This window comes from Plecotus auritus (genome assembly GCF_963455305.1).
Source record: "Plecotus auritus genome assembly, chromosome: 2".
Classification (NCBI taxonomy): domain Eukaryota; kingdom Metazoa; phylum Chordata; class Mammalia; order Chiroptera; family Vespertilionidae; genus Plecotus; species Plecotus auritus.
Genome location: NC_137771.1, coordinates 193,906,244 through 193,919,070, shown reverse-complemented (window position 1 = coordinate 193,919,070; position 12,827 = coordinate 193,906,244). Strand labels below are relative to the sequence as shown.

Genomic DNA, 12,827 nt, shown 5'->3' with positions numbered 1-12,827 from the left:
GAGACACTATCTTAGAAGATTGGATTGGTTGGTTTTAGTTGTTGCTGAATATCACCTTATGGCTCTCTTGCTAACATTCCAGCTCAACATGCCTTAAGCTCAACTCATTATTATTTTTCTCATTCTTGTACTCCTTTTTAAGCCTGCTTATCCTTATATACATCCTAGCTCTTATAATGGCTCCATCCACTTCCCAGTCTAAGAGTAAACTTGGGGACCATATATATTTAGGTCCTTTATCTTCTTCACTCTATGTATCCAAATAGATTTCCTCATCTAAAAGACTCTTTATTCATTATTATTTTGTGTTCATTTGTGTCTTATCTGAAAATCTGCATTAACTCCTGACTAGTCTCCATGTCTCCAGTTTCTCCATTCTTCCTTATATGCTTATATCTCTTAAAAAATTATAAAAATCTTAAGGGCAGGGATTCTCTTAGTCATCATAGTTACATGTACACATGGTCAATTCCTGCCTAGTCCTTATTGACTTAAGATTCAGTAGTGTATATATCTTTGTAGAGCCAACTTATAATTTGTAATAATAATGACATATTTGTAAAGATGCTTTTCAAAATATCTTCAAATCCCTTTCCTCATAACTTAGCTCTCTAATTTGGTAATCATGCAAACATTATCACTATAAAGCTTCCAAAGCCTCATTCTTCCCCATCTTTCAAGTAGTGTGCCCTACAAGTATAAACAATAGTATCTATTATTTATTCATTAGGATTCCCTTGATATACCCTATTAAATCTTGATAATTATTCTCTCTGTGTGTTTCTAAGGATAATAAATTGCCTTTCTGCTCAACATGCCTTGGCCCCACACAATACATACATACATACATTCATACATACATACATACATACATACATACATACATACATAAAAAGTGTTGAGCCTATACTTTCTGCTAGAAGAGGGAAACACGGTGAGCCAGTTACGAAGATTGTAACTTTTTGCATATCAGCAGCTTTTGGACGTGGTGAGCAGTGGTCCCTCCTTTGGAAAAGTAACAGGTATATCAGAATGAGAAGAGGCAGAGTGGTCAAGTTGATCAGAGAAGACTTGCCTGTAATACCTACCTTCCTCTCTGCCTCAGGAAGGGGCAAAAATAGTGAATCAGGCATGAAGCCATTATAACAAATGGTCTGGGCACCTTCTTTGGGCCATTTGTGGTGGGGGAGAAGGGAATTTATAACTGGACAAGCCTTTTCCTTTCTCAGCATTGTTGTCATGTGTTGTTTTTTTTGTTTGTTTGTTTGTTTTTTATACAGTCACCATGACTAAGATAATGTATAAGGGTCACTTGACTGGGTCTGAAAAATAGACCTCAAACCTTCTGAAGAAATTTCAAAAGTAAGTCATATAGGTGCTTGGTCAAAAATAAATTACCTGGGTATGGAGCTGGATTTAGTTCAAGAAGGAAAATCTAATTTTAGTAACAAATGGGAAGCCAATGACAATCAAATTAAGGATGGTCCTCACACATCTTGTAGATTACCTTCCTGGAAAGGTACTAGCAATCGCAATGACATATGCTGCATCTGATTGTATCAATGTGATAAAGGAGTCACTTTTTGTGCAAGAGCCTATATACATATATATTGTATGTATAACATTTTATAGATACTACTAGAGGCCCAGTGCATGAAATTTATGAACGGGTGCGGTCCTTAGGCCTGGCTGGTGATCAAAGTGTGAGCATCTGGCATGGAAGGGCTGACCTCTGGGCCCCGGGCAGCACTTGGGCCCCCAGACCCCCAGGGGGGTCCCTCCGCCTGAGTAATTGGGCTCCCACCCAGCTCCCTCAGTGCCTGGAGCTGGGCAGTGGCTCCGCCCCCCCGCCGCAGCTGCTGGTCGCAGTCTGTGGGGCAATTGGTGGGGTTATTGGGCTCCGCTTGCACCTGCCTTCGCCTGGTGTCGCCTGCTCACCTGCTCCACCATCCCTCCGCAGTCCCGCTGTTGTTGGGGCCTATTGGGGCCAGCAGCGCCTACACTGCCACCCACTGCCAGCGCTGCATCGCCAACCCCCACCATGTTCCGCACTGCCCCCTGGTGGTCAGTGCACATCATAGCAAGCAATCAAACTCCCGGTCAAGGGGATAATTTGCATATTAGGCTTTTATTATATAGGATTGTAAGCACTTCATAAAAGGAGTAAATTTTCAAGCATTTTTAGCAATAGAATATTTTTTCATAAGATCATTTTAGTGACACTGAATCCATAAAAACAGATAAAAATGTACTGTGATTAAAACACTTATGGGAAAGAATCAGAAACCCCACACTTGGCCTTTCCCATGTCTCCCATTGTGGCCCTCAAAAGTCCTCCACACAACTTGGGTTGATTTAATCAAAGACAAATAAAACCTTTATCATTTAATAGTGTAAAAATTTCTAAAACACAGTTAAAATATAATCATATAAATATTTAACAGAGCACTTATTACCTGTATGAAGTTGTATTTCTTACCTTATTTTTGCAGGAACGAATCAGAAAATGAATAAATGTTCTCACAAGAGTTATTGAATTCAGAAAGGCTTTGAGGAAAATTTGGTAAATGAATTTGGAAAAAAAAATGAGGTTCATTGTGACTTTATTCACATAAATTTTCCTAGGAGTATTTGGCATTAGAATTCCATTTCCAGGAGTTTGAATGGTGAACATACTTATCTCTGTGCTTCTCATCATGAGAGTCAAAACAAATATCACAGGTGTTGTGACAGAGTTTAGTACATTCACAAGGACCTTAGATCAGAATAGTCTGGAATTAGGAGACCAGAAAAGTCCCAATCATACCAGGGAACGAACGCTATTTTTCTCAAGGTACTCAATATATTTAGGTATATTAAAGTACTTTGTAAATACCCAAATGTTCAGTTTTTTGGAAATTTTACCAAAATAAAATGGATAAGTTTTAGATGTGGAAACCCCCAAATAAATACTTAGATAATTAAAAATGAACATTTGACAAAGATGTGGTTTCTAGTAATATTTTGTGATTTTTTTTTTGGAATAAACTTATAGTAATGGAAAACCTTCTTTTATATTATTTAAATTTTTGTTAGAATTGAAAATTTTTTAGAAACCTTATGAAATATATTATTTTAGTGGGCACTCTCAATATTGTTCTTCTGAATCAAAAATATTCAAATTTTTTTTAATGTCATTGAATTTTGAGAAACAATGATAGTGGTATTTAGAAACTTTCTGAGACTTTCATAAGTGACCTCTAAAGATAAAACAACATCTTTTTGGAAGTAACATCCTGGAGTGAGTTAAGTAAATAAAAACAAACTAACAAACAAATGTGTGTGTGATTTTTTTAACCACTGACTTGTGGCTTCAGCTACCAATGAATACTTTTTGAAGGCCTTCCATTTCTCTATTCTGGGAATGATTTGAGGGTTAATGAGACAATGGATCTGTGAGTGCTACTGTAGAAAGATGGTAGCTTCATATAAATGAGTATAATTATCCAATTTTCTGAATGTTTTCTTAATAAGCAGATGGGAAATTTCCATTCATGGCAAGGAATTTCAAAGGCTTAAACATTTCATTTTTGTCACTATTCAAAATTTCAAGCATAGCTCTGCTTAAAACTCAAATCACTTCTAGAAATCATTCATATTTATCTCTCAGGGGGGAAAAATTAGTGAATGGGTGTGAATAACTTTGGATAATCTACACACCAAATAGCAGCGAAAACTTGGCAGTTGTTCAATTTATTTGATCAGAGTAGATTGTCAAATGGAATTATTCAAACCCGAAGCAGAACCTTTAAAATTGTTTGGCTCTAGACCAGTGATCAGCAAACTCATTAGTCAACAGAGCCAAATATCAACAGTACAACGATTGAAATTTCTTTTTGAGAGCCGAAAACCGACTTCTGCGCATTGGCCACGAAGTTTCAATTGCACTGTACGTGGTATTTTGTGGAAGAGCTACACTCAAGGGGCCAAAGAGCCGCATGTGCCTCGGGAGCCGTAGTTTGCCGACCACTGCACTAGACAATTCTGCCAGTCACTCACTCAACTTTTTGAATAGTCAATCATCAAATAAATAATTATTTCAATTGATATGAATATATGGCACAATTACGTAGTGTTTTAAAGTGTATCCAGTTGTGAATAAAAGCACAGTGTCTAGTGAAAAAAAATCTCTGCTTTGAATTTACAAAGAAAGCAGTTGGAGAGAGTAGCTGAAATGGCTTGTGGAGTTTAATAGAGAGATCAAGTCCTGCCACAAGTGGTCAGAGGTATGGTACAACCTCTAATTACAAGAAAACGCGCTCATTATCACTCCACACCAGTTCCCCTAATAAGGCGTTGATTTATTGTCAGTGGGTGAGTGGTGCAGAGTTGCCAGTGAAAGTGCCACCCTTTAACTAGTGTAGATCTAAGTATGTGTTCGGATTAGCTGTTTTATCTGTTTTTCTTCTAAGCACTTTCTCTGCATCATATCACTGAGGTTCTATTAACATTCATATGATAAAATAAAAGCATTTTTCTGTAAATGTTGGACCAAAGCAAACACATCACAAGAAAAATCAAAAGGAAAACTAAATACAAATCACCTTCATAATGTTGCTAATTTGTTACTGCTTGCAGTAAAGCTCTTAATGAGATTATCTGGGATTGGGCCAGTTTCCCTTGAGAGTTTCATTAAACTCCCAAACATGTTTCCTTCATTTATGCCTATGCACTTAGTATATTTGATTATATTTCATATCTGGTAATTCACATTTTTTTGCAAATTTGTAAAAATTTTTCTTACAACAAAAGGTGAAAATTCAGAGTAATTATGTGCATGATAAAAGTTTTCTTTGTATGATATACATCTCTGTATGTCCATTTGCCTCACTACCTACTTAGCAAATTACTTGGTGAAGGTCAAAAGAGGGGTGCTGGAGAACATTTTTACCAAATTCAGGGAATCTGCTTTCCCAAATGCTTTTTTAAATGTGGAAGAGAATAAAAATAAATAAAGGTTGGAGATCTGGTAGTCTCAGCTTTCTACAGTCTTATTCAGGAATGATACACAAAATAGGATATCAGATATTATTTCTTGGACTTTGAATGTGCATCTTAATTCCCTGCATATCTTGTTAAAATTCTGATTTTGATCAATCAGTTTACTGTCCCTGCATTTCAAACAAAATCCAACAAAGGCTACTGGTCAACAAGTCAATCACACTTTGATTGGCAAGAAGTTAGTTTGATAAACTACTAACAGAATCAATTCTAGTTTAAAGAACCAAATATAAAGCAAATGAGTGTTACAAACAAAAACCAAATAAATAGTGTTTTTAAGATATATAAGCCATTAGAAAATGTATTACATAGGAGCCTGTCATACATTTATCAGAAATTTTAGATTTGTTAAATAAGATCTCATTAAATGAATAAAAATGCCACATAATGAAGATATCAACTAAGTCATGGTCTCTGCTATGAAATTCTGATAGTCATATTAAAGATAAATAGCTTTATTAAAACTGGACATTTCTATTAAAACCAAAAACATTCCTTAGAAACAACTATATAAATCAAAAGGCAAAAGTGCAGGGGAAAACAGTAGGAGTTACAAAGCAGACATTTTAGTCCCAGCCCTGCCATGGAACCAGCTTTCTTTATCTAAAATTGAAGATCATAAACACCTGCCCAAATCTCATAATATATGTAGTGAGATCTGATTATGATAATCCACATGTATGTATTTTTAAATTATGTATAACTTATATCTAAAATATTTTAAAATTTTAAATACTATTTTCTTCTGTAGATAACAGGCTATGATGCTATATAGTCCATGTTGGTACATATGCTAATGTGTAGTGTTTAAGTTTGTCTGTGATCTCTAGGTTTTAATATATGTGAGAGAGAGGGAGTGGTCAATTTTACTTGGTAGTGCACTTTTTTAAATGCCCTGGTTTTACCTGAAAATGTGCTTACAGATTCTTTTGGCACAAATTCCATTTAAATCTGTAGCAACATAATCATTCTTATTGAAGGCTGCCCCTGGAGTTCTGGGATTAAAGGAGAGAATTTAGTTCCATATGTGGATAAGCAATTACAGAAAGTGATTAAAATTTATTTAGTGATAGGTGTCAGTGATTATTTTAACTTGTAATATGTGTGTTATTATTTTAACCATTTGCTGCAACATGACAAAGAAATTAAAAAGGAGGGCTTAATTAATCTCTCAAGTAAAAAGTTCAAGAGAATTTACTAGCATAAAATAGGCACACTTATGAAAAGAAAATCCACTGTTAATCAACACATATATCAAAGAGAGATAAGCTGTGAGGACGTCGGAGGAGGCAATTCTCTCAGGCAATGAACTTTTGTTCCAAAAGTTTCAGTGTTTCTAGATGTTCACCTAAGGATGGGATGCAGTTCTGATGTGTTTTGCTGAGTCAGGGATTCCTCAAGGCAACTGTCAAGGTTGATGTATCATCTTTAAAGATGTGTCTTATAACTGTGCTATGACCCAAGGCGAATCTTGGACCTTTCTGTGAGCTATAGGAGGTGTATATAATTTAGTTTATTCAGCGTTTGCATTGAGTATGGGGGTTTGTGTTCCTTATTGAGAAAAAAAAAAATCTGAGGTAAATTCTTCCATGAGTTTTTTAGGGTTTTACTTGAAATGAAAACCCACAATGTAATCTCGTGCTCTTATTGTTTCTGTTTGTCATGCCAGAGTCTAGACAACTTGGGAAGCTTTCAATGTGGTTTCACATTTCCCATGAATCAACAAATTCTTATATTAAAAGAGTTTGTTTTAACGGCAGTTCTATATTATTTACCATAAACTATACTATTTTCATCAATTTAATTGAACATTCTTTTATTAAGCTCTGCCCCATTGTGGGCATCATCTTCCAAAAGGACATGTCTAACCTTATCTCTGGGCTTGGAGTCCTGCAATGGCTTTGCTGCCCAAAGTTTTTAATAAAGTCAAAACTCTTTTCCTTATGATCTGGCCTTGGCTACCCCGACTTACAATCCAATTTCTTCACTCACACATCCTAACTTCCAGCCATGATGACTTCTGAGAGCGGTTCCCCCAACTGGTCATCCTCTCTCAAGCCACTTTACACATGCTATGGTTTGTATCTAAAATGCCACTGTGTGTTCTTTCTTTGAAATTTCTCAATTGCACTTCAGAAGTCACCTCCAGCTAGAAGCTTTCTAAAATGCCTGTAAAGGTTGTATGCCTCTTCTGAGTAGAGTGACCATTTTTCCTGGTTTGCTAAAGTCAGTCTCAATTTATGCCTATTTAATAACATGGGCAGTTACTAACTTTTTTTGGCCTCAATTTCCTCATCCATAAATGATATATAACTTCTGGTGGTTTGTGATTTTAAATTAAATGGTGCATGCAAAGCACATAGCTTACTGCCTGGTACATTGCAGGCTGTAAATAAAATAGTGTTTTGTTTTGTTTTAACTTAATGACACTGTATTGTAATTCCATATTACCTCCTTCACTGGACCTTTAGCCTCTTAAAGACAGATTTGTGTGTGTCTTTTATCTATTTTTCCTTGAGACCTAGGACAGTAGTTGCCACATTGTAGATGTGTAATAAGTGTTTATCCAATGGATAAATAACTGGAATGATTGACGGAATGAATGATTGAGTGAATGAATGAATGAAGACATATTACCTGGCCTCAAGGTTAAGAAAACAGCTTTTAATATAAGCTATCCTATATGTCAAAGTGTCCTAATACATAAAAGACAGTGGGAGTAGTGACAAAATTGCACTTGCTTCCACTGGGGAGATTAGGAAGTATTCAGAGAGTAAGTGGCACTTGAACTTCAAGATGTAGAAAGATGTAAAAAGAAATGCCATTCCAGAGAAAGACCATGATCACTATATTATCATTGTACAATGATTATCTTAGTAAATGATATGTACTATAACTTTAAAATATTACAAAGAGTATTTCTAAAATTGAGTGTAAAAGTTCCTATGTTCTATCCTCTTAAGAGGCCTTTGTCACTGCTATTTTTTTTATGAGGTATTGCTAAATGTGATCCCTCTTATGCTGATACAGAATTTTAAAAGTAATTACAGTCAGGCACTCCATTTCCTCTTGGTTTAACTGTTGAAAGTTTATGTGAATGTGTGGTGGGGGAAGTGAGATGTTCATGTTTTCTCCTTTGATTTTTAATATGATAATCATCTCTAAAACTACAGTTAAAATTAATAAAGAGATTTTTTTTTCTAAAATTAGAAGGATCTATTGCATTTGACAAGTTCTAACTGTTTATAATGTCAGATTATTTTCAAAATATTACAGATGTGGAAAAGGGGTAGAATTAATTTTGAGTAAAATTATGGCTTGTCTGCAGATAACACAATCAACCTTTCAAAAGCAAACACCTCTTTCCAAGTATAGTTGTTAGGAAATGAAAGCCTTATTCAAATGCTAAACACGAAAAATGAGGATGGGAACAGAAACTCCTCTGGAGAAAAAAATAACAAAGAACAGAATTTTAGGCTTGATTTTCAAAGAAATTGCCCCTTGTAAGTGCTACTAGGTGTTGGTTGGTTGGATGGCCTTGGTGGTATTGACAGCCCGTCAGAGTGGGGGATTCACTCTGTTAATGGACAGCTAATATCATGATTGAATGGTGCTCAATCTGCTTGAGGATGGAAAATCAGTAGTCTATTAGATTTGTCAGAAGATGGGAGGGGAAAGTATGTTGTGTTTGCCTTCATCGCCAGGGTTACACTAATTAAGCACCTCCTTAAGATGGAAAGGAGCCTGGAGAATTGAACTGGTAATGAGATTCAGGCTTGAAGTAAATGAAGCAACTTTACCATAAGGCACACTGAAAGACAATTAAACCTCTTTATCAATGCAGCTTTCATCCAGAAATAAAATCTCACATGGCTGCTATAAAATACACAGGGGACTGCGAGGAACTATAAATCTTTTTCTCAGCTTGCGGTTGTACTTATAACTTCCGCATTGTTTTGACATTTGGGTTTATTTGCATTGGAAGTTAGTCATAGTGAATAGCATTTCATTTTCCTACATAGAAGTTTCTGGTGTGTCACATTTGTTGAAATCTTTCATGAAAGGTTTTGATTAAGCATAAAACTGGTTAGAGATAAAAAGCAATTTCCTCAAAAAATTTTGGACTGGAAAGAGGGAATATTCTAAAGAGTAATCATTGCTGTTCACATTTCAAAAATCCTATGAAAAGTACTTCAGTAAAGTTAATTTTCTAGATAAAGGCTAATTCTTGCTTCCACAAATATCACCTTTCCCTCAAGTTAAAAATTTTCTGTTGGGAAAGACCCTAACAAATAGCCAGAGAATAGTCTCATCTGAATTTTCAGATTTTACTTTAAACACAGTGGTGGGAGAATGGGTTTTTATTGGCAGTTAAATTTTCTGATAAATGGACAATTATTAAATATGCTCTTACCATACAGTAAAATAACATAACCCATCTGTATTTTATAAGAAAATAGGCCTTTGAAACAAAACTTTATTTCTATGTTGCAGTGTATTAGCAGTATAGTGAACTGTTGTACATAACATAACTTAAAAATATCTATACTAATAAAAGGGTAATATGCTAATTAGACCAAATAGAACAGACATTTTCTGGATGTCTTTCCAGACAAAGTCATGGTGGTTGGGGCTGCGGCAGAGGTGGTTAGAGGCAATCAGGCAGGCAGGCAGAGTGGTTAGGGATGATCAGGCCAGCAGGGGAGAGCAATTAGGGGCAATCAGGCAGGCAGGCAGAGGCAATTAGGGTCGATCAGGCAGGCAGGCAGAGGGGTTAGGGGTGATCAGGCAGGCAGGCAGAGTGGTTAGGGACGATCAGACAGGCAGGCATGTGAGCAGTTAGGAACCAGTGGTCCTGGATTGTGAGAGGGATATCCGACTGCTGGTTTAGGCCTGATTCCTGTGGGATCAGGCCTAAAACGGCAGTTGGACATCCTCCGAGGAGTCCTGAATTGGAGAAGGTGCAGGCCGGGCTGAGGGCCCCCCTCCCCATGCATGAATTTTGCGCACCAGGCCTCTAGTTATTACATATTAGAATCACACCTAGATCTCTCACTATCAATATTCTTGAATATAGTTTGTATGTTATGACATAGCAGTACATTTGCCTGTTGAATTTATATGAATCTATTTTAAGATTTTGAGGGGATATGGCTAGAGCATGATATCTTTTCTTACTTTTCTTCACTTCTCCATGACACCTAACATTATGTATTTCACACAACTGATATTTATTATTTTTCTTTTCCTATTGATATAGGTTATTTGTAACATTTTCTAGTTTATATTTTCTACAAGGCAGAAAAAAATCTGTCTGTTTCTTCTATCTCATCAAATAATATTTCACTTTATCTTTGTTTACTCATATATTAAATACAATATTTCATTTCCTAGTCTTTCACAATGGCTTTTCATTTATTTTTTCAGTATTACAAATTCTTCTTCTTTTAGTCTCTGTTATTTCTTTCTTTCTTCTGCAGTTGTTTAGTTTATTGTCCTTCTATCCATGTGTTATGGCTTGGCTATTTGAGCTTCAAAAACATTATAGTCATGCTTCACTCAAATTGACCATATGAGCTTTAGAAATATTATAATAATATTTTACTAAAGCTATTTTACTCAAATAGCTTTTACTAAGCATTTATTAGATACTAGAGGCCTGATGCATGAAATTTATGTAAGGGGCTTGGCCCCCGCCGCCATCATGTCTGCCTTGGCTGCCTCTGCCTCGGCCTCAGGGCCCCCCACGCCACGGTGGCTGGGGGCCTCTGCCTCCTCCGCCTTGTTGGCCCCCCACCACCTCGGCTTCATCCTGAAGGATGTCTAGTATAATTAGCATATTACGCTTTTATTATTCTTTTATTATTATAGATAATGCACTGTTGTATATTCGTACAGAATACAGAGGTGTGCAGTTTTGTTCATTTAATAAAAAATATCTATTGGATGTTTAGAACTGAGTGTTCTGTGTGCACCTAACACCACTGAACAAACTGGGAATTCAAAATTAATCTTACTAGTCATAGATTCTGCCTATGAGTACTTTATAATATTTCTTTTAAGAATTTAACATGTAATATAATACATAATACAATCTAGACATATTAAAGGTTCATATAAAAACACATTTTAAAAGATTTGACCAAAATATCACAACTAGAGTCATGAAGGAACAATTTTAACTGATGTTAGAATCTAGTCCAAGTTTAAAGTTCATAAATGACATTGTTAACTTTTGAGATTAAGGAGCTCTCTCATATATGCTTTTATCTCCAAGAATTTACCATCATTATTTGTAATACTGTCTCAAAAATTCAAGATTGGTTACATTTTTCCATTATAAGCTGAAGCAAGAACTTTTCTATCTGATAATTTCTCTCAATATTCCTTGATCTAGAAGCAAATGTACACAAATCTTCTAGGCTGGAAAGGGGAGATGCAAGTCATGCAGGCCAAAATGGTGGTTGCCTAAACCCCCTTCTTTGACAGAAAAGAATACTTGTTTATTCTCACAGTCATCCATATTCCTTCCGGCTTCCTCAACAAAATATTTTCTCTTTTCTTTCATAATGATTTTGATAATTATTTCATTGCATTTTACTTTTATAAAGCATCTAATAGCCATTAATTTCAATAATACCATATTTTTTAATTAAATATGTTTTGAGTATTTGTAGATGTAAATATGTAGTTACTAGGGGCCCAGTGCATGAATTTGTGCACCTTGAAAGGAACTGTGTGTCATGAGGCTGCGGTGGGCACAGGGGTAGGTCTCAGCCCATCCTCCGTGCACCTGCTTGGCCCCTCCCACCATGGCCCCCATTCCCCTGTCTGCAGGCAGCCCCACTCCCACTGCCGCTGATCCCACATGCTAATGGCACTGGCCCCGCTTGCACCCACTGACGGCACGGAACAATTTGGGCTGGTGCCATCAGCAGGTGCAAGAAGCAGCTGCCAGCCCTGATTGACCCTCAGGAGCAGTGGGAGGTAGAGAAGCCCTGAGGGGCAATCAGGGCTGGCAGCCAACGCTTGCACTCACTGACAGTGCCGAGTGATTGGGGCCAGTTCTGGGCACTGGCAGCAGGTGCAGCTAGCAGCAGCTCCAACGCTGGCAGCAGGTGTGAGCACTGGGTGGGACCGTTGCGTGCAGGAGCAAAGACTTTTCAGTAACCACAAGAGGCTCACCCCAATGACAACAACTGGTGCCCTGCCTTGGTCTAGCGCCCCTGCTCACCTGCTCCACCATGCTGCTGTGGCTGGCGACATGTGCCATGTTCTGTGTCCGCCCCCTGGTGGTCAGCGCATGTCATAGCGATCGATTGTTTGGTTGTTCCGCCATTCGGTCTATTTGCATATTAGGGTTTTATATATATATATATATAGATAAGAAATAATACAGAGTGATCCCTTGTTACCTTTACACAGTTTCTCACATTGGTAATTATTGCAAAATTATAATACAATATCACAATCTGGATATGGACGTTGATACCGTTGATGTGAAGAACAATTCAATCATTAGGTTCTCTTTTATAGCTACACCCACTATAGTCACACCCATTTCTCCCCATCTCTACTCCCTCCTTAACACTTTGGCAACCACTAATTTGTTCTTCATTTCTATAATTTTGTCACTTTAAGAATGGTATATAAATGAAATCATGTAGTAAGAAAAATTTGGGATTGGCATTTTTCACTCAGCCTAATTCTCTGGAGATTCATGCAATTGATTGCATCTGTATCTGTATCTATATCTATACCTATAGCTACATCTATATCTATCTATA

General features: G+C 36.7%; 1 protein-coding gene across 11 annotated transcripts in view; it reads left to right on the top strand.

Annotated features, from left to right (window-relative positions):
- The window catches only part of NLGN1 (neuroligin 1), an 872,049-nt gene that overhangs the window by 687,110 nt on the left and 172,112 nt on the right, over window positions 1-12,827 (top strand). The gene's annotated exons all lie outside the window — the stretch shown is intronic.